General features: G+C 33.3%; 1 long non-coding RNA gene, 1 other non-coding gene and 1 pseudogene across 4 annotated transcripts; all 3 read left to right on the top strand.

The window, feature by feature from the left end:
* The first annotated feature begins 2,773 nt into the window (after positions 1–2,773).
* Positions 2,774–2,892, top strand: LOC121229837 (uncharacterized; annotated as a pseudogene).
* A 10-nt stretch (positions 2,893–2,902) lies between these two features.
* LOC121230202 (small nucleolar RNA U3) lies at positions 2,903–3,126 on the top strand. Its single transcript, XR_005928149.1, has one exon. It is a non-coding gene; the product is annotated as a small nucleolar RNA U3 (small nucleolar RNA).
* A 5,630-nt stretch (positions 3,127–8,756) lies between these two features.
* Positions 8,757–16,373, top strand: LOC107962222 (uncharacterized). 3 transcript variants are annotated; one of them, XR_005927623.1, is made up of 4 exons: positions 8,757–9,640; positions 9,723–10,080; positions 10,187–10,306; positions 16,069–16,373. It is a non-coding gene; the product is annotated as an uncharacterized lncRNA (long non-coding RNA). The 3 variants fall into 3 exon arrangements; XR_005927624.1 differs by lacking the exon at positions 16,069–16,373 and adding an exon at positions 13,639–13,992; XR_001701543.2 differs by lacking the exon at positions 16,069–16,373 and having other exon boundaries at positions 10,187–10,349.
* Positions 16,374–23,738: the final 7,365 nt, after the last annotated feature.

The following is a 23,738-nucleotide window of genomic DNA, read 5'->3' on the forward strand; positions in this document are numbered from 1 at the left end:
ATTTATTTAAAAATCTGGATTTCCTAAAATTATTTTTAAATTTACAGTTAAAATAAGATGGAAAAAATATTAATTCATTTTTTATTATGTCAAGTAAGATTAATATTTAGAAATGTAAGTTTATTTTTAATCAATTCAATCGGATTCAACGCTAAAAAAAATGAAGAGAGATATTAATTTTTAGAAAAAAGAAAGTAATGGATAAGTAATTGGTTTAATAGGTTCCAGGTCACAACACAAATTTTTTTATTTACGACGTAGGTTGATCAAATGAGTACAGTTTCCTTATTTCTACCTTTTAACCATGACAGTTGATTTAAAAAGGATCTCCACTGTAATAATATCCCACCTTAGATGCTACCTATCACCAAATTTAAGTTAAATTACAATTAATGACATTAATTTTGCACGAGAGTTCAAATTATACTTAGATAAATATTAAATTTATACATGAACTTTAATTCAATGTACAATTCAATACATAAATTTTGATTTGTACAATTATATACAATAAACTTTGATTATGATTCAAATGTATACACCGAACTTTTATTTTGAATATACACCGAACTTTTATTTTGATTCAATTTACACATTTAAAAAATGAATACATCAATTTATTTTTATATTGGATGAATATAATTATTTATGTATGTAATATGTAAATGTAAAATGATATTATATTAATAATAATGTTAGTTAATTATAAAAATTAAATCAAACCAACATGTCATTAATAAAATTGCACAAAATCAAATTTAATGTATAACTTGGCACATTGAACTAAAGTTCATGTGTAGTTTTGAGATTTATCTTTTTTTATGTTATGAAAGAAAAATAAATAAATAGTATTTTTTAAGTAATAGATTATCTATACTATTATTGAAACCCCTGACTGAGTTGGTATCACGAGTCAATCGGGCTCCAACTCAATTAGAAAATTACAAAAAATATTGTTTCATAATTAAATAAGTTACATTATTTGAGAGGACTTTAGTCTTTTTTTTCTTTAAAAAAAAGGGCCAATATATATATATATTTGCACATGTTGGGATTTAAACTCCTACTATTTGCATTGCTTTAGTTTTACCACTTAATCAAAGTTTTATTTTAAATTATTCTATGCATTTTATTTTTATTATGCAAAATTTATTACTTCCATTAATTGTATACATTGATAAAAGTTGTTGGTTGAGTTAGTTTCATAAGTTAACTCGACACCAATTATTAGTGACAATATCATGATAAACAATTGTAATGCATTTAGTATTCTTAACCTGTTGTATTTACGGGTTTAAAATCCGTTTTACTCACAATTTAATCTATTTTTTCATTTTAATATCATACATATTTTATATGCTTTTATTATTTAGTTTCAAATTATATGTTTAATTATTATTTTTATATTATTTTTAAACATACCTTTATGCTCTAAGCACGTAGTTTTCACACGTATGCACATGTGATAGAATTCCTAATACTACTATTTTAGCACTTTACTAGATCACTAGTTCAGTTATAAAATTACAAAATAGCCCTTCTTTTAAGTTATAATTAATATTATGATGATGACACTTTTATATTTTCATACTTTTATATCATTTTTAAATAAAATAATTACAAATTACAAATCAAAGAATTAAACGCATGATCAATAATATTAAAATATAAGTTTGTTACTGCACTCCCTATATTTATTATTGAATAAATTTTGAAAGAAAATATTTTTAATATAATAAATTTATTAATTAGATAATTCTTTATTAAAATTTAAAAGATTTAAATGGTTTTTTTTTTGTACACCATGGCAGCTTACTTCATCTTTAATGACTTTTAAAATTCGTTTTTTTTTTCAATAAAAAATAAAAAAAAAAGCAGATTTAAAATTGGTTATTTATAGATTGAAAATGTAAGTATGTCCAAATACAAAGGCAATTGGGCATAGTGATGGACACAACATGAAATCGGCTCTCAGAAACAATTCATATGATGCGTCATATGTAATTATGTTTAGTTGGGTGCTGATTTAAGACAGTTAGACAGCTTGTTGTATGCTTTTATTATTCGTATAAATAAAATAAAATTTGAGCAGCATGGGATCTCAAGACCTAATGATTAAGATGTTTATCATTCCATATATGATTTGAGTTTAAGTTGTGTTAAATATATTTGTTGTTTGAATTTTACCTTATTAAATAAAAATGTATCAAATAAATTTCTTTAATTTTATATGCTAGTGAATTAAAAGAAATTAAATGAAAAAAAAATCATAATGAGTCCCTAGTCGACCTCTATGAAAAATAGTCACTTCGAAGAAAAATGACTTTATTTTCATTTCGTAGTAGGCATCGATAATAAGGATAATAGCATAAATTACCCCTATACTTTACAAAATTTATCAATGTGGTACATATGCTTTCAATTTTTTTAATTTAGTACATGTACTTTTTTCCATTCACCACTTCGGTACACCTTCCAAACGATATTAAATTCTTACTCATTTTGACACGTGGACCTTTAATAAGCTGATATGTGGTAGAATGGGCCACACCCATATTTTCCAATAGGCAAACATAAGGGCTTCTTTACAAATTTCCCTTTTTATTTTTTTAATGTTTTCCAAAATCCAAAATTGTACCAAAATACAAAGTATTCAAATATGATATTTGGGTTTGATATCAGAGTATTCTAAAACTTATTTATGGGTGTGGCGGTAAAAAATTTGCTTATAACTCCATTAAACACGAGTTCAATCCCTAGAGATGTAAATTTTGGGTGTAATCATACCAACACTAATTCATCAAATTCCATCAGAACTTCATAGTTAAGTGTTCTTGGACAAGACTAGTACTAAGATGGGTGACCTCTTAAGAAGTCCTCGTGTTGCACCCCTTTCTTTTAAATGACTTTACTTGAATAGTATTTATTCTATAAGCTTGTACCTCTATTTCCTTTAGCGTAAAAAAGATAGGATCTCACGTTTGGTTGATGTCCTATGACATTGTGATTGGAGCGTGATTAATTCTCTTTTTTAGGGTATTCCTCTCACCATACTAAAGTTGTATAGGATCGTTTCCTGCTGGGATCAACTAAGCATGGAATGGTTATAAGATTGTCAGACAGACTTTCCAACTCTTTTACTAGAGAGGAAAGAGAACTTGATTTCCTTTGAAGAACTTGATAATTTAAAATGAAGAACTATAAAGATTAAGGCCTCAAAAGTCGTTGTGACCTCTATTACAGAGAAGGTTCCTCGTTTGTATAAGTCGTCATTGTTAAACTTTCCCTTCCTAAATGGCTTTTTTCAAGGTTCGACGACAATGGAGGAGGCTGATGTTGAGTTTGATTAGGACTTGGAAGATAGTAATGATGGTGTTTGTATAATGCTTATGTTGGTTTTGGATAAAAAAAAATGAAGAGGAATTTGAGAAAGCCTTGGTGGAAGGCTTTCATCACCAAACTTTTAGGTAAAACTTTAGCTTACAGAATACTAGTGTCTCGAATCTCCATTCTTTATACTTTGATGGGTAATTTTGAATGCATTGATATGGGTAATGACTTCTATGTCGTTAAGTTTAATAATGAAGAAGACAGGGCTAAAGTTTTGATTGTTACGATGGTGTTCTCCTACGATGGTTTTGGATAAAAAAAATGAAGAGGAATTTGAGAAAGCCTTGGTGGAAGGCTTTCATCATCAAACTTTTAGGTAAAACTTTAGCTTACAGAATACTAGTGTCTCGAATCTCCATTCTTTATACTTTGGTGGGCAATTTTGAATGCAATGATATGGGTAATGACTTCTATGTCGTTAAGTTTAATAATGAAGAAGACAGGGCTAAAGTTTTGATTGTTACGATGGTGTTCTCCTACGATGGTTTTGGATTAAAAAAATGAAGAGGAATTTGAGAAAGCCTTGGTGGAAGGCTCTCATAATCAAAATTTTAAGCAAAACTTTAACTTTCAGGATGCTACTGTCTCAAATCTCCATTCTTTGTACTTTGGTGGGCAATTTTGAATGTATTGATATAGCTAATAGCTTTTATGTTGTTAAGTTTGATAATGAAGAGGATAAGGCTGAAGTCTTGATCAAGGGACTATAGAAAGTTATGGATCACTACATTACGGTTAAAAAATGGCAACAAAATTTTCACTTAGAATTGGCCTTAGCTCTCTCTACTGTGGTTTGGGTTCATTTGTCGAGGCTTCCTTTAGAATACTTCAATGAGGACTGTTTGGCTCAATTTATGAAGTTTGTTGGTAAGTCGATTAAGGTTGACTTTAATACGACCTTTGAACTAGGGGGAAATTCGATAAAATTTGCGATGAATTTGATCTCTACAATCCGCTTATTTCTCAAGTTAGAGTGGGGAACTTTGTTCAGAAAATTAACTATGAAAGAGTGCACACATTCTGTTTTTCTTGTAGGGTTGTGGGTCATCAGACTGATGCATGCATTACTTTAAAAAATAATAATAACCATGGCAGAGGAAAGCTCCATTGTGACTGTGAAGAAGACGAATACTGGAGAGGGGATGTCAGTTTCAGTGGCAGAATACTTTTCTTACGATATGTGGATGTTGGTACAGCGAATTCACGTTGTTCAAAATTTTTGTGGACCAAATCTAATTCTCAATGTAATTTAGGGAGATAATAGATTTAATATTTTAAATAAGGAAGTAATAGAGGGAGATAAGGTGATGGATGATCCTTCAAATTCCTTGATTGGTATTGTTGGATTTGGTGCCCTAAATGTAGCATATTCGTTTGTATATTTCTAATTTTTTCGAATAGATTGGTTAATAAATTATTTATGAATTACACTAATACCCTTTGTATATTATCCTCACATGGTTTTTTTATGTAAAGAAAAATAGAAAAAAATATTAGATTACTAGTTATTTAATGTTTAATTAATACTAAGTGATATAACGTGGTCGGATCGTAATTCGGAAAGACAACTCATATTAGTAGACGAACCTAAACATGTCATTAGTCCAATAAAAAATGAGCAAACTATTGAAATATTAATATGTCATCTATCAAGTCCAATTGGGTACATACTTTGTCTTTGTTGGGAAATTTACCCATATTGTAGTAAAAATATGACTGTTTTCTATGTATTTGAATGATGAATAAATAAATAAAGTTAATTTTGTATCTCACTATTATATCTTTTGTTTTTCTGACTTTCATGTTTTGCATATATGGTGAAATTGTGACAAACAAATGTTAGCTCATTAATTGTCTATATTCAAATTGATGATAAGTGGTATTGTAAAAATGCTTACATTGCGAGAAAAACAACTTACTTTAGTAGATGATACAAATGAGTTCGTAATTCCCCAAAAAAATCAAAGTGAATATTTGATTCGAATACTCAGAAGGATTATTATGTCTTCTACAATTTCAATTTGGGAGATGACTAGTATTGGCTATCGGAGCAATTGACTCCAGGGGTAGGGACTTAGATATACTAATTGGAAGAATGATAAATTGGACTGGATTCAAGTTGAAATAATTCTGAATCCGTTTGTGAATTAATTCACTTGTGACATTTATGGTGTGACTTATCTAAATACTGAGTTATTCACTGATAATGCATATATAACTCATGTGGTCTGATATAAGTGAAGGCTTATACTCTAAAGATGATTGAATCGATAGCCGGTATGTTGGGTACATAGCTTATGTATGTCATGAAATTACTAGCAAAAATGGAATTCATATTTTGATTAAAGAGTTAATGATATCCTTGCATTGACATTGTGTGTATTGAGAAATATGGAACGTGGCCATAGGTTGCTTGTTCTCGAACAAGTAATTTGTCACAGTAATTAGTCATTAAGAAGAAACAATTGTGACAATGAGATAAAATAGGATTGTATTGAGTGAACGGATTTAACTTAAAGGAATCAAGAATATCATATGAGGGTAACACATACATAACGAGGTCATTGGACAAAGCAGTTTGATGAATTGCTTTGTAAATAGTATCTAATAAGGAGTTTTCAATCATGATACTTATTGTGGATTGACTTCATGATTAAGTAAGTTGCGGATTATCGGAACGATACTTTTGGACATAAGTGCAATTACTTGAGCTTAATTGTAAATTTCAGATTGGTCCATTCGCTAGCTCAACAAAAGTTAGATTGGACTGCATTTGAATTAGAAAAAAATTTTACAACTTTGGCAATAACTTAATTAAGTTGATTTAGTTTATGTGAAATTAAATTAGGCGATTGTGAGAATTTGTTGGACTAAGAGAATTTGATTAAAGAATTTTCTTGAAAAAATAATTTGGAAAATCTTTGCGATTTTTAAAAAAAATTAATTTTGATCAAGTAAAATTAAATTAATCAAATTAATTAAAATAATTATGATATTTTTGGAAATTAATTTTCAAGTCAGACAATTGCCCAATGGATAATTTAACTTGAAAATTGGACCCGAGATTAAAAATTGAACTCGAGAATCAAAACTCAAGACTAAAACCCAAAAACTGGTTGAACTAGGCCCTATGTTTGAAACTGGGCCGACAGTCCAATCATTGGCTGGACTGGACCGACTGGGTCGTCACTAGCCTGAACCGAACTGACAACAACTGAACCAGTCAAGCCCATTCGGGCCAAACGCCGCCTGTTCAAGGTGCCAAGGGAGTTGTGCTAGCGATGGCATTGTTGGCATAGCGGCTACAATGACGATGATCTGGCAGCCGACGGATGGTCGGTAACGATGGTTCTTCGAATGTAGAGTAAGAGAAAAATTAGACTCCTAGTGGGACTCTATTGGGTAACTTGATTTCAAATTAACTTTCCAAAGATAATATTATTTTAATGGAATTAATATTAAACTAAATTTAATATTTATGTAGATATTAATATGAGATATTAAATTTAACTTAAAATTTATCTAAATAGTATTTTATTAATTTAATATTAATATGAGATTAAATTTAATTTAATATTTATCTAGATAAAATTATATTAATTTAATATTAATTTGATTAATTCTAATATTAGTTGAACTGTCTCTAAACTTAATTTAATATTAAAGAGAGTATGAGTCATTATTCTCATACACTTGAATTAAAGAAAAGTTGTAGAAAGAAAATTCTCTAAAGAAATTATTTCAGAAAATTTGTAGAGATATTCTTCTTATTTACCACTTGAACCTAGAACTTTAAAGAAATTACTAAATTATGAAATTACGAAATTACCCCATTGGAAATTTTGTGAAATGTTTTTTAATTCAAAACGAGCCCACACTCAGCAGACGTGCATTTGAGGATAGTGAAAAATACTACTCGGTTGAAACGTTCATCTTAGATAGATCATAAATGCACGATTTTGATTAAGTGTTTATTACTTTAAATAACACAAAAAAGTTATTGTTTTTGGAAAAAAAAATTAAAACTTTAGTTTTCCTTTAAAACCTATTTTCCGTTACTTTTTCAAAACCTAATTTTCCAACGGTCTTGGGCATTGGAATGGATGACTCCCAAAAGGTAAATACATACATATGACCAACTAGACTGACAATACATCAAATAGGACTCAAGTAGAATAAATCTTGAATCCGTTTATGGATTTATTCACTTGTGACATTCATAATATGACATACCTTAATCCTGAGTGAATGATGGATTATTTATGCGTGACTTGTAAACTTTGATGTAAGTAAAAGCCTGAATTTGAATAGATAAGGAACTGAAAGCTAATGCATTGGGTACGACTTTTGCAGTATGTAGCATCATTCATAATAGTGAAATTCATAGCCCAATACATGGGTAAATGATATCCTCTCATTGACATTACATGGTAGATGAAAAGTAAACGTGCCAACGAGTCGTTTGTCTTTGTGACGAATGACTTAATTACTATTTGATAGTAGTTGACTTTTTATGAAGGAAAATGTAATGGTTACCTTGAGATAAAATAGAATCGTATTGGGAGAATGGATTTATCCCAAAGAGATTAAGGATATTCTATAAGGGTAACAGACTTATGACAGTCATTAGACGAGCACTAATCGAGTAGCTTTCATAATGATATATCATTAGGGAGAGCTCAATCACGATACTTAATGAAATGACTTCATGACATAATGAGTTTATAATTGATAGGCGAAAAGCTAAAACTTAATTATAAATCATTTGAACCCTAATCACATATGTTCAATCGGTCCCTCTGTTAGCTCATTGAAACCATAAATGAATTGCATGTTGAATCAAATGTACATAAATTGATGAAAATGATAAAGTTAGAGAAATGTGTTACATTCAGAAATGTATGTAGTTTCTCACTAAGTATGGAAAGAACCTGAAAAATAATTTGTGACTTTTCAAATTATTAATAAATTGATGTTTGAAATTGGATTTAAGTTAATTGATTATTGTGAGTTCTTTTACGGTAAAGTTGTAATGATTTTAACAAAATTAGAATTGGGTTAATAAATTTATTTAATTGGAAAATTAATTAATTTAAATTAATTTAGTAAATAATGTTTATTTAAGGAAATAAAAAAAAACATATACTAGGTTAGACTAAATTATAAAATATTAGATTTTTTTTCTGAAAAATTCGACTGGAATATAACTTAGAAACTGTAACACATAAAAATCCATTGGGTTAAACCCAACTAATTGGTCCTAAGAAAATAGAATGAAATCGGGTTACCAGCAAATTGGCCCATAAATTCAAAAAACGAAATCAAACAGAAATTAAAATTCTATCTTTACTCCAGTCAAACAGGTACAGCTGTTCCTCATTAATAGTTCTGTAGTTTCATCTGCCCAATACAGCTATAAAGCTATAGTAGATCTTCTGAAAAATCTTTTGCTTATCTGCCTTCTTTTCAAACATCACCAGTTCTTTCATTTCAAAAGTCACAATTCATTTTCCCTCTTCCATGCCGATAGACTTGTTCATTTCATCTTTTCTTTTAACTTGAAGATCCCAGACGATTTTGCTCTATTTCTCCTCTAAACGGCCTTGAAGTTCCTCCCTCCAGGTATTGTTCCTCACCATTCTTGAGTGCTTCTTTTGCTAATCGATGGGCTTCTGTGTTTTCTAACCTTGGGATGAAGTAGAAACTTATTTCTTGAAAGTGTGGCTTTAAGCTTTGAATATCACTTATAATTGCTCCTATTGTTGACCTGTCGCGATTTGCATCTTGACATTTTGTGATAACCGTCTTCGAGTCGCCTAATATGTCCAGTATATGAAAGCCCATATTAATCCCTAATTTTGTTGGTTGGAATCCTGCATGTGCTTACGCCACGAACGGAGATGCAACGTTGACATAAAGGATCGATTTTGTTGCTATGGTTCTGCCTCCCTCATCTTTAACAACTAAGCCTGACGTTGATCGGAAGTTTAGTGAGTCAAAAGCCGCGTCGAAATATATAACCACGTTCGCCCTTTGTACTTGCTGTTTGGGTCTCGCATTTGTTTCCAAGATAAATGCCTTGTTCTTTATACCGTCCAGTTCTGAAATGTAACTATTAATTTGTTTGGAGATATCGTGACTAGTGCTTGACTTGCCTTCATATATTACCTTGTTCCTATTCGCCCAGATGAGCCAAAGTCCGCAACAAAAAATTCTGCATTGCTCATTCGTCCATTGATTGAAAACCCAGGTAAGCCAATTCCAAAGATCTGGAATGCTATTGTTAAAAACCCAGGTGAAGTTTAATTGATTCCATATTTCTTTCGTTGTAGGACACAATCGGAAAACGTGGTTGGTATCTTCTTCTCCTTGATGGCATCTTACGCATCGATCCTCGACCGTCACTCTTCTCAGCTTTAGATTAGAAAAAGTGGGCATGTAATTCCACGAAATTTTCCACATTGTAATTTTGATTTTCGAAGGCATGTATAGGCTCCACAGTTTCCTGTAAAAAATTTTAGTCTCTACCTGTAAATAATTACTAGGATTCATTGTAGAATCCTGTAATAGTTTATAGGCACTTCTTACTGAGAAGTTCCAGATGGCTCTCCTCTCCACACCTGAAAGTCTTCATGGGTAGACTTTGTTAGCGAAATTTGCAGTATTTTCCTAGCAATATCTATAGGAAAGGTACGGACTATCAAACCGCTTTTCCAAGTTCGATTATCTTTGTCGATTAAGTCAGACACTAATCTAATATTATCATTACTGCTGTTGTTCTATATTCTGTCTTCAGTTGCTCCCGACACTCGGAGATCAATCCATACTGAAATATGGTCCCCTTTACCAACCCTCTAGCATAATCCTTCTTCCAATAGTCTTTTTGCTGACCAAATACTCCTCCAAGTAAGTGAAGGTGAGTTACTTAAAGGAGCATTTAATAAATTCGTTTTTGGATAGTACTTAGCTTTTAAAACACGGGCTAACAAAGAATTTGGATTATTAATAAGACGCCAACCCTGCTTCGCTAGCAATGCTATATTAAATTTATCCAAACTACGAAAACCTAAACCGCCCCATTCTTTCAACGAGCACACATCCTTCCAAGCACACCAATGAATCCCCTTTTTCCCCTTATTTTTCTGCCACCAGAACTTTACAATTATACCCTCCATTTCCATGCTTAAAGATTTAGGGAGAAAAAAGCACGTCATTGAATAAGTTGGTATAGACTGTAAAACAGCTTTGATAAACACTTCCTTACCACCTTGTGAGAGATATTTGATACTCCAATTATCAATTCGTTGCCTTAGCCTATCCTTCAAAATTTGGAACGCTTCCTTCTTTTTTCTACCCACCAGGTTAGGTAGCCCTAGGTATCTTTTCGGATCACTTAAACTTCGTACTCCAAGCACTCTACCTATTGTTCTTTTTTCTCCCTCTTGCGTATTATTACTAAAAAAAATAGTGGATTTTGAATAATTAACTTTCTGGCCCGAGCATACTTCATATTCGTGCAGTATCTGTTTCAAAAAAATTGCGCTCCTCTCAGTAGCTTCCCCAAACAATATACAATCATCTGCAAAAAGTAAATGTGAAACCTGCGGCCCGCTTCTACTTGCCTTGACACCTCTCACTTTTTCCTCCCGCGTTCCTAACTTCATTAGACTAGAAAGCTCCTCTCCACAAAATAAAAATAAGAACGGGCTCAACGGGTCCCCCTGTCTTAATCCTCTAGAAGGAAAAAAGTTTTCTCCGCTGTACCCATTTAAAACCACTGAGTAAGAGACTGTATTAACACAGTTCATTATTAAAGCCACCCAATCAGAGTCAAATCTCAGTTTCTTCATTATTTCCTCCACAAAATTCCATTCAACCTTATCATATGCCTTACTCATATCCAACTTTACTGCCATAAATCCTTTTTTCCCTGTCCTATTATGTCTCAATGTGTGGAGTATTTCATAAGCAAGCATAACGTTATTTGAAATCAATCTCCCGGGGACGAAAGCACTTTGTGCAAGATTAATGCATTTGTCTAACACCTTTCGGATGCGATTTGCCAAAACTTTGGCCATCAATTTATAAATGACATTACACAAACTGATAGGCCTAAAGTGCATTATATTCACTGGATTTGAAATTTTCGAAATCAACACTATATTAGTTTTATTGATTGAGCCTATTTCCATACCTCTATTTAAATGAGCTAGGCAAAAATTAGTGACATCTTCCCCAATAATTGCCTAACACTTCTGATAAAATAACGTCGAAAATCTGTCTTCTCATGGTGCTTTTGTGGGGCCCAATTCTGCCAAAGCTTTCTGAATCTCCTCTTTTGTATATATCTCCTTAAGCTTTAAATTATCTTCATCCGAAATACTCCGAGTAACTCCTGATAAAATATGCTCATAATTTCCTCTTCTTCCGGCTGAAAATAGCTGCTGAAAGTATGATTTGCCTATCAGCTCCATTTCCTTTATTTCATCTGTCTCCCTCCCATCATCATGCTGCAACTTACGGATCAAATTTCTTTGTCGTTTCTGTGTTGCTTGTTTGTGGAAAAAAGCGGTGTTTTTATCCCCAAATTTTAACCAGTTAACCCATGCCCTCTGTTCCCAATAGCACTTATCTTTATCAATCTCAAAATTAAGTTAAATTTTTGTATCAATAAGATCTGCTAAATTCTCATCATCTCTCTCAGTTTCTAGTAACGTAACCAACTTGGAAATCAACATCTTTTTTCTTTCTTTTCTGGTATATCGGATTTGACTAGCCCATCGCTTCAACCTCCTTTTCATACTATTAAGCTTAATAAGTCTCCCGCAAAGTGTTCCCAAATATTTTTTACCTCAATAAAGAACGAGTCCTCCAATACCCACTATGCTTCAAATTTGAAACTTTTATAAGTTCTCTATGTTCTCATCCTCTGTTTTAACTAGTAGTGGGCAGTGATCTGAAAACGTATGTGGAAGATGTTGAAGCTGAAATTTAAGAAATAATTGAAACCATTCTTCATTCGCCATACCATTGGCCAATCGTTCTTAAATATTTGTCTCGGGTAAATTCCCTCTTTCCTAAGTAAACCAGTTTCCAGTAAACCCCATATCTGACAAGTTACACTCCTCCAATACCATACGAAAAGCTTCCATTCGTACTTCTTCCCGAGGTAAACCACCATTTTTCTCAAAACCATATAAAATTTCATTAAAGTCCCTACAAACTATCTATGGTAGATCCCGAACCGTAATTAAATGACGTAATAGATTCCATGCATCAATTCTATCATTTGGGTAAGGGGATCGATAAAAACCAGTAAACCTCCATTTGTGTCCTTCTTCTACTTCATCAATGATCACGTCAATATGTCTTTTTGAAAACCTTTGAAGCTGTATATTTTTATCTCCACATCAAGCCAGACATAGCCCGCCTCTAGATCCAATTGAGTCAACATCGATGCCGTTTAAAAACCCACAGCTTCTTCGAACTTGTTCTATCTGACCACTACAAATTTTAGTCTCCATAAGGAAGACCACTTGGGGATTATATAGCTTCAGCACATGCCGAAGTCTACGAATTGTCCGAGGACTCCCCAATCCACAGACATTCAACCTTAGGATTTTCATTGCGCCCGGTCGGCAAGCCTCTTGGCTGCTGCCGATGATTGATGACTAACCTCCTCTACCTTCCTATTCCTTACCGCCAAAGTGTTAGTCTCATCTCTGGCGAGGGCGTCTTCAATCTCTGTTCTATTTCTCTTTTTACCATCCTCACCAATAAGCACCTCATCCTCGAGATCATGTTCCATTAAGGTATGCCCCTGAGTTCGACTTAAATTTCCTCTTTTTTTCCATGGATTAGATGCTCTCCCTTCCAAATTAATTCCCAAAACAGGATCCAAGTTATTCCAATTACCCAAAATTTTCACTAGACCCCATGAATTATTCCCCAAATTTTGTCTTACCCCACTGTTGCCTCCCCACCTCATTAGAGCTCGACGGGATTGTGCCCTGAGTGATAATCCCATCCCATCTCAGCAATTTCCACTCCTAAATCCATCTATGCCTCATAAAAAGAATCACTATGGCCCAACCGACCACAATAGAAACAAAAAAGGCATAATCTTTCATATTTAAAACGAACGTATGAGCACTTCCCATAACACATTATCTGTTTTTTCCTTTTCAAAGGTCGTCGTATGTCAATTTGGACTCTTATTCTCATAAAATTGTTATTTTCTTTTCCCAGATTTGAACCATCATACTCCATGAAATTTCCTATAAAATTTTCCATTTGGATTGCCAGACTTTTAGAGAAAAAACCCACAGGAACCTCATGTAATTGAACCCAAAAAGGGGAATAAATTAATGGGATTTTCAAAGGGTCCTCCCCCTACTGCAACTTATGTAACACCAGCAAGTGATTATTGAAAGTCCATGGTGAGCCCTTTATAACCCTTTCTAAATCCATAGGATGAAAAAATTGAAATAAATACCTTTTCTCCCCCAGATCTCTAATTTGAACCTTTCGTACTAGATGCCACAAATTCGCTATTGTACTTCTCATTACTGGAAAGTGAATAATACTTGCTGTTAAGAAGCATCCCACCAATTGAAATCCTCCCTCCTCTCTATTTGTATTCACTCCAACTTGTACTTGAAGAACTGCATCTTCCTCCTCATCAAGTGTTAACCTCGCTAAATCTACTTCCATATTATTGCGTAACGTAGCCATTTGAAACAATTTGCTAAAGCAATAAAATTGAAGAAAATTACAGTCGTCACACCAAAACTATTAAAAACAATAAAATCCTAACAACTGCCAGAGAAAGCAGACAGAGACGTGCTAGATGAGCAGACTGGTAGGATGGGGTTAAAAGTTCATAATTGGACATATAATTAGACTCAGTACGGGAGAGACTCAATTATCTCTTAATGAAAACAAGAGGACTATAAATCCTAATATTTTTACCTAGGGTTATTGTCCCTCTCCAAAATATTAGGAAGTTAAGATTTTTTTCTATTAAATAAATATTATTTGGGTTTAATAGTTCAACAAGGATTCCTTAATCTGTAATTATAAATAAATGGCACTGGTAGACTTCAAAACACACTTCAAAAATAAGAGAAACACAAGTCTCTCGTAAGTTTTCAATATTGTTATTTTGCTAGAAAATAATAAAAATTTATTTTTTAGAATAAATTCTATTTTTTGGAAATTGCAACTCTTCTGATTTCTATTTGAGAGAAAAATTTACTTTCACATTGAAAGTAAAGAAAATAAATTTTGATTCTATATTTGATTTGAAAGTGTTCAAACCTAAACTCGAAGCAGTTTGTGGTACGAAGATAATAGAGAAGATTGTTCGATTGAAAGTTAAAAATGTTTAGGATCTGTCTAACACAGAACACATGTATAATTTTAGGAAAAAATTTATTACTAAAAATATTACCGACTGACTCAGTTTTTAAAGTTTTATTTTTCCGCTGTATAATAAAATCGAACTGGATTTTTTTACAACCGCGGAGGGATTTACTAGTCAACAAAGTCAAACCGTTAAGGGTTCTCGTGGGCCCAATTTTTGACCCTTTGGAGGTAAAGAACGTAAGAATTATGGAGAATATGGGCAGGCCAATACATGTAATGAAACTCACGTGGAAGTCAGTGCTGAGTCGATGGTACCTAGAGTAGTTTTTGATAGAAAGCATGCATCTTCTTCCCTTGCTCCATCATTTATCCCCACCGGTTGAATGGACGTTAATGCCCCCCCATGGAGTTGGATGTGGCCTGGGTTCAACCTTCCATCTCATCCCCGGTTCCTGTTGGAATAATCCCTCTTCCTCAACATCATGGTGATCCTCCTAACTCCTTGCTGGAATGGAAAGAGACGACAATACACCAGGAGTAGTTGGCCTTTGATGACGCTTTGCACGAGCCTGCTATCCGTGTTTCTAAACCTATTAACAATATTTAATTATGCGTGCGATTACTTGAAATTGCAGAGGACAAGGAACAAATTTTTTTTACAGCATTGTAGAGATATGTTGATTAGAGAAAAGCCGAATGTAATTTGTTTGTTAGAAACAAAGACGACTGTGGGTCATGGTGTTTCCTTGGTCTTAAACTGGGATTTGAAGGTTCTTTTGAGGTGCCTACTATGGGGTTTCGTGTTGGTTTAATTCTTTTGTGGAAAAAGAGTTGTTTATAGTTAACAATTATTGAGGCTACTGATCAAGTGATTCACTGCAAAGTTAATAAGGATAACAAAGGGTGGATTGCTTCTTTTGTTTATGTTCAACCTTCTCCAGATGCTAAAAATCGATTTTGGGAGAATATGTCGACTTTTGCGGGTCATGTTACTCAATCACGGACAGTTGTTGGGGATTTTAATGACTTTGCATCTTAGCAGGAACGATGTGGTGGTCATAGTGACTGTTTTAAACGTATTATGAAGTTTCAGGATCGTTGGAATCTTTGTAATTTTTTTGATGTGGGGTGCACGGGTTCCAAGTTTACCTGGGTTCAACGAGTTCATGGTGTTATATATTGTTTTGCAAGAACGCATGGATTCTGTTTTGATCAATGCTTCTGTCATGCATTATTTTCCTGAGATGAATGTTGTTAATCTTCCTAGGTTATATTCAGATCATAATCCTATTCTTTTTGTCACCTACGCAGGATGTGTGCCCCCCAAGGATAAACGACCTTTTCTGTTCGAGGCAAATAGGTTGACTGATGCCGTGTTATCTAGTATCTATGAGTCAAGATCGTCGGATAATTCTACTTCTTTGGTGTTGGCAATTGAGGGGTTACTAAAGTAGTCAAAGAATGGAAAGAAACGGAAGCTTTTTCGGAGGCTTCGTGGTATCATGTGTCATTATTTCTTCAACAATTAGATGTGGATTTATTCAAAGAGTATCAATGGGTTCTTGCTCGTTGATTGGATTGCTAATGGTGAACGTAATACTAAGTTTTTTTTTTCACTACCAAAATAGCTTTCTAGCCGGGCGTAACACCTCAAATGATATTTGTGTTAATCAAGAAGCGTTGCATTCTATGATGAAGATGCAGGATAGACAAGGGGCTATGCTTTTAAAAATCGAACTTTTGCCTCTTTGGAATGGTCAGGTCCTTAAAGAATTTACTCCCTAAGGAGGATTAAGGTAAGCGGATCCGCTTTTGCCTTATCTTTTCATCTTAGTTATGGAAAAGCTTTCTCATATGATCCTTGAAATGGACTCTGGAAACCTCTCAAGGTTTCTCGTAATGCCCCGACTTTGACTCATTTATTGTTTGTCGACGATCCCATGTTATTTGCGCATGTGTCTATTGGTCAACTTGATTACGTTCGAGCTTGTCTTAAGGAGGTTGGGGATGCCTCCTGGTTGGTTGCTAATTTAGACAAGTCAAAGCTGTTTGTGTCACCAAATATTCACCGTAGTGTGGCGGTTATGTTGAGTAGTCGATGTGGTATCCCCTTCACTGAGGATTTGTTATGTATTTGGGGGTTCCCTGTTGAATATTGGCAATATCCCACATTAGGAAAAGATAGAAAGGGAGGGGGTTTGGTTTGTTATATATAGAACCCCTCCCCCTTTGGTTGTATCATCCCTAAATCTTCTCCTTTGTAATATTTCTAGAAGAAATATTGATTTGGTAGTGTCCGAGGACGTAAGCTAAATTGGCCGAACCTCGTTAAATCTCTGGTATTTTATTTCTTATTTGTTTGCTTTTATTTAATAGCTTTATGTTGGTTATATTTATTTAGTTATTATTGCTATAAATATCTAAGTGAGTTCTGTCTAGTTGTTGGGTTTTAAGCGGGACCATTGTGACCCCTCCAATTTAACTGGGAATTTTCTTAGTATAATTGTTGGCATAATAATTATCTAAATATTTCTGATAATATTGTTATTAATATTATCGTCGCTTCCGCAACAATTGGTATCCGAGCCAAGGTTTTGTAGTATGCTCTGTGTTTGCAGCTTAGTCTGATCTTACACATCAGAAACATTTCCTAAAGCTTGTGGGTATTCTGCATTTGGTGGCTATTAAGTAGAAGCTATGGCAAAAATGACAGAAGAAAAACCATCCATATCAACAACTTCCACTTCGTACATTTTGCCGAGGATTGGAACTGCAAATACGAGATTTGTAGTGGAAATTTTTGATGGAACAGGTCATTTCGGCATGTGGCAAAGTGAGCTTCTAGATGCCCTCTTTCAACAGGGTCTAGATATTGCCATTGAGGAAGAAAAACCAGAAGGGGTTGATGATAAAGAATGGAAGACCATCAACCGATTGGCATGTGGTACAATTCGATCATGTCTTTCCAGAGAGCAGAAGTATACATTCAGTAAAGAGACTTCTGCAAGTAAATTGTGGAAAGCATTGGAGGAGAAATTTTTGAAGAAGAACAGTCAAAATAAGTTACATATGAAGAAAAGACTGTTTCGTTTCAGTTATGTTCCTGGTACCACGATGAACGAGCACATTACCAATTTTAATCAGCTGGTAGCTGATTTGTTGAATTTGGATGTGACTTTTGAAGACGAAGACTTGGCGTTAATGTTGTTGGGATCGCTTCCTGAGGAGTTTGAGTACCTTGAAACTACTCTACTTCATGGAAAATCGGAAGTAACTTTCAATGAAGTAACTGCTGCATTGTATAGCTATGAACTACGCCGAAAGGATAAGTTGAAAGGTTCAGGTGAAGCAGCAGTGGAAGCATTGGTAACAAGAGGTCGTCAGCAAAGTCAGTCTAAGGGGAAGAGAAGAAAGTCCAAAGGTCGAGCTGTTGCCAAAGATGAATGTTCTTTTTGCAAAGAAAAAGGACATTGGAAGAAAGATTGTCCAAAATTGAAGAAAAAAGGGAAGACTCCGCAAGATGCAAATGTTGCAGAATGCAATAGTGAAGCAGAGTCAGACTTTTCTCTTAGTATGACATCTTCAACATTATATGCAGATGAGTGGATCATGGATTCTGGTTGTTCCTATCATATGTGTCCCATTCGGGAATGGTTCTTTGAATTTCAAAAACTAGATGAAGGGGTTGTTTACATGGGTAATGATAACACATGTAAAATAGCCGGGATAGGTTCAATTAAACTGAGGAGTCATGATGGATCTACTAGAATTTTGCGGGATGTACGATATGTCCCAAAGTTGAAGAAGAATCTCATCTCTTTGGGGTCGTTAGAATCTAAAGGCCTAGTTGTGACAATACGAGATGGAGTTCTTAAAGCAACTTCAGGAGCATTGGTGATGTTGAAAGGCATAAGAAAGAACAATCTGTATTACTACCAAGGTAGTACAGTGGTCGGGACAACAGCAGCAGCAATTACGAGTACCAAGAAGGACGCTGAGGCAACACAGCTGTGGCATATGCGTTTGGGCCATGCTGGTGAAAAATCCTTGCAAACTCTAGCCAAGCAAGGATTATTGAAAGGTACAAAGACTTGCAAACTTGAATTTTGCGAGCATTGTGTTCTGGGAAAACAACGAAGGGTGAAATTTGGCACTGGGATTCACAATACTAAAGGTATTCTGGATTATGTGCATTCTGATGTATGGGGACCGTCCAAGACTCCATCACTTGGAGGAAGACGTTATTTTGTCACCTTTATTGATGATTTTTCCAGACGAGTTTGGGTGTTTCCTATGAAGAACAAAGATGAGGTGCTTGAAGTTTTCCTTAAGTGGAAAACTAAAGTTGAAAATCAGACAGGAAGGAAGATTAAGGTTCTCCGATCAGACAACGGTGGAGAATATAAAAGCGATCCTTTCCTGAAGATATGCCAAGATTGTGGCATAGTAAGGCACTTCACCGTAGGTGGAACACCGCAACAGAATGGGGTGGCAGAGCGTATGAATCGAACGCTTGTGGAGAAAGTTCGATGTATGTTATCTAATGCTGGATTAGATAGAAAGTTTTGGACTGAGGCTGTGACGTACGCTCAACATCTCATCAATCATTTGCCATCATCTGCTATAAATGGCAAGACTCCTTTGGAGAAATGGTATGGAAAACCTGCTACTGATTATGACACCTTGCGCATTTTTGGTTCTATTGCATATTATCATGTCAAAGAATCAAAGTTAGATCCAAGAGCAAAGAAGGCTCTATTCATGGGCTTCAATGCTGGTGTTAAGGGATATCATTTGTGGTGTCTAGAGGCAAAGAAGACGATAATCAGTAGGGATGTTACCTTTCATGAATCTGCCATGTTGAATAAGGTAAATCCAGAAGGAGTGAGTAGTACTTCGCAGCAGGTGGAGTGTACTCCGCAGCAGGTGGAGTTTGAGCAGAGTGTGGTAATTCCAGCAAAAGGTACCACTAGTGATTCTTCATTGGCAGATGCAGAGTCAGATGAGGAAGAGGTTTCTACCCAAGAACCTCAACAGCAATCAGAGCCAATTGCAGTCAGAAGGCAGAGACGAGAAATTCAGAAACCTGCTCGTTTCACTGACATGGTAGCTTATGCACTTCCAGTTGTTGATAATATTCCATCCACTTACACCGAAGCCATTCAGAGTTTAGAGAATTATAGATGGTTAGGTGCAATGGAAGAGGAAATGCAATCTCTAGAGAAAAACAAGACGTGGAAGCTGGCACAACTACCAAAAGGGAAGAAGGCGATTGGTTGCAAATTTGAAGACACTATTGAAGTTAGTGTTATGAGAAGATGTTCGAAGATGTGGAATATCGCCAAGGTGGAGATTTGTTGAATATTGGCAATATCCCACATTAGGAAAAGATAGAAAGGGAGGGGGTTTGGTTTGTTATATATAGAACCCCTCCCCCTTTGGTTGTATCATCCCTAAATCTTCTCCTTTGTAATATTTCTAGAAGAAATATTGATTTGGTAGTGTCCGAGGACGTAAGCTAAATTGGCCGAACCTCGTTAAATCTCTGGTATTTTATTTCTTATTTGTTTGCTTTTATTTAATAGCTTTATGTTGGTTATATTTATTTAGTTATTATTGCTATAAATATCTAAGTGAGTTCTGTCTAGTTGTTGGGTTTTAAGCGGGACCATTGTGACCCCTCCAATTTAACTGGGAATTTTCTTAGTATAATTGTTGGCATAATAATTATCTAAATATTTCTGATAATATTGTTATTAATATTATCGTCGCTTCCGCAACATTCCCATCATCCACAAAGAGCTAATAAAGACTTGTGTGCTCCGTTAAACGTCTTGACGATTTGAAAGGGAAGGTTTTATCTTCGACGTCTTCTATTCCTTTGTACTCTATGCAAACAACCTTACTTCCGGCTTCTGTTTGTGATGAATTGGGTAGGCTCAATCGCAATTTTCTTTGGGGAGAGTCAACAGATTATTCTCATAAGTCTGTCGTACGAAAGTGAGTGGGGGTCTTGGACCGCGTAAAGCTCGCTTAAACAAGATGGCCATGCTTGTTAAATCTAGTTGGAGGATTTTCTTTGGTGTCATGTATTCTGGTCAAAATATTTGGCCAATCAATTTTGAAAAAGTAATAAAATAAAATATATTTAAGATTAAAAAAATAAAAAAGAAGAAAATTCATAAAATTTAAAAATTAAAAAAACTTAGAAATTCAGAAAGCAAAAATTGACCAGTCAGTGTCAATAGTAAATTTTTTGAATTTTTCCATTTGTTTTCAATTTATTTTAATTTTTAATTTATTTTGTAATTTTCTAAAATTTTAATTATATTTTAATTTATTAAGCCTAAATCATTTTAACACTGTCAATCTTATACAACATGATTATATTACGTATAATATATGAAAAATAATCAAAACAAGGCTTAATCTTGGGGTGAGCATAATTTTGATAATCAAAATAATCAGTTAAGCGAATTTCAAGCATTGTTAGACATTATAAATGAAGAAGAATGAAAAAGGAAAGAAAAAAAAATAGAAATATATATAGAGAGAGAGAATGAGAGAGAGAAATGATGTAAAAGAAAATAAGAGAATAAAAATTGTTTCTTAAAGTTTATATGGTAATTTAATCAGTTGAATTTTAATGAATATAATATTTTGGTGTAAAATGGCAATAAAAAAATAATTTGGGTATCACTTGTGATAAAAAAAAATTGGTATCAACTTGAAAAAAATGGTATAATTTAGGTATGAATTTGTGGGTTAAGTTTTTTCTTTTTAAATATATTTTTAACCAGGGGCAAAGCAGAACAAATTTTTAGGGGGGCTGAATGAAATTTTAATTTTTTATAGTCTATATCTTTATAATTTTTAAAGGATTAAATCGAATTTTTATAATTTTAGGGAGGCTAAAGTACAATTTTACCTTTACTAATTTAAAATTTTAAAAAACTTTCAAGGGCCTAAATAGAAATTTTTCATTTTAGGGGGGCTAGGGACCCATTTGGTATGAATAGTTTATCAGTCTGGGCATGTATGTTCTTATTTGGACATATTGTTTGGGCTACAGGATTTATGTTCTTAATTTCTTGGGGTGGATATTGGCAAGAATTGATTGAAACTTTAACATGGGCTCATGAACGCACATCTTTAGCTAATTTGATTCGATGGAGAGATAAACCAGTGGCTGTTTCTATTGTGCAGGCAAGATTGGTTGGATTAGCCCACTTTTTTGTAGGTTATAGATTTGTTTATGCGGCTTTCTTGATTGCCTCTAGATCGGGCAAATTTGGTTAATTCCTTTTGCTAGCCTCCTGTATCCCCCCTACTTTTAACGGTTTGATTAACGAAGATACTAATTTAAAAGAAAAAGTAATTTAGGTACCACTTATTTTTTTATATATATATAGATACATATATACATATATCACCAAAATGACACACACCCATCCACATGTAAAATATAAATTTTAAAAATTTTAAAAATCATATAAATATATGATACCTTAAATACATTTATTGAATTAAAATTTAATAATAACACACAAATATACTATTTTTTCTTTTTTGGTTAAATTTGCTATTAGTTTCTATATTTCGTGAAAGCTATGAATTTAGTCCTTGTATTTTAACTTAATCATTTTTAGTCTCTATATTTTTAAATCTATTTATTTTAGTTCCTATACTTTTCAAAATTTGAAATTTTAGTCCTAACCCCCACAATAGTAGTTAAATCATTTGATTAAATTCAATTACTAGTCATGTACTTTATATGCAATTGTAGATTTAGTTCATATTCTCTATTGGACCATTATAAGCCCCTATACTTTTTGAATTTTGAAATTTCCACCTTGACACAAATGACAATCATTAATCCATTAATTTGATTTTTAGTGAGTAATATGTGGAAATAATATGTTGGGATGATATTACACATATGATAGTATGTTTGCCGCATTAGATTTTGGAAATAACATAACTAACTTAATGAATTTAAAGTTATCATTTGGTGAGTACTGGAATTTTAAACTTTAAAAAGTACAAGGACTAAAAATGACCATTCAAGTATAAAGACTAAATCCACAACTTTTGTAAAGTACAAGGGCAAATAGAAAAAAAAATACATTTTTTTTCTTTCCATTTTTTGGGGTTAAATCACTTTTTGGGACCTAAACTTGATAATTATTCGCACATTGAAATTTGAACTTTTTTTGTCTAAGTTAGTCTCTGAATTCGGCAATTGTTCCCACATTGGAGCTTGAATTTTTTTTTAAGTTACTCCATGAACTTGGCAATTATTTTCAAATTAGGGTTTAAACTTTTTTTAGTCCACGTTAATCCTTAATATTTCCTTAAAAAGGCTAAAACTCAGGTTCCAATATGAAAACACTTACCAAATTTAGAAATTAACTTAAACCCAAAAACTCAAACTCCAATATAAAAATTATTATAAAATTCAAATCCTAAATAGTGATTTAACGAATTTTTTGGAGTTTTCCTTTTCCACAAAAGGCAAATGAAATTATCTTTTAAAAATAAATGAGGTCTTCCATGAATCCACAATTCAGATTAAGATATCCCGGTGGGTAGCTTTTATAAGAGACAAAAACATTTACCCCACTAACAAATTATTGTTTTAGGGTGAGTTTGGTTGGGAGGTGGGTATATTTACTTTACTTTTTGCTTCACGCTATAATGTTGCTACAGTATCTAATCTCACCGTCACCGCTGTTTTTACACTAAACGCAGTTAAACGCACCGCCCATCCAAACTCACCCTTACTGTTGAAATATGTTTCAAGTCTTTATATTTTTTTTGTACATTTAAATTTTAGTTTTTTTTTATATTTTATGAAATTTAATCTTTTTATTTTTTAAATTTTAAAATTTAGGTCAATATTGTTAACATTTATCTATTAAAGTTTGTTTTATTTCAAAATGTCATATCAATGTATTTAATAAAAAAAATTTAACAGTGTT

Source organism: Gossypium hirsutum, chromosome A05, assembly GCF_007990345.1.
Source record: "Gossypium hirsutum isolate 1008001.06 chromosome A05, Gossypium_hirsutum_v2.1, whole genome shotgun sequence".
Classification (NCBI taxonomy): Eukaryota; Viridiplantae; Streptophyta; class Magnoliopsida; order Malvales; family Malvaceae; genus Gossypium; species Gossypium hirsutum.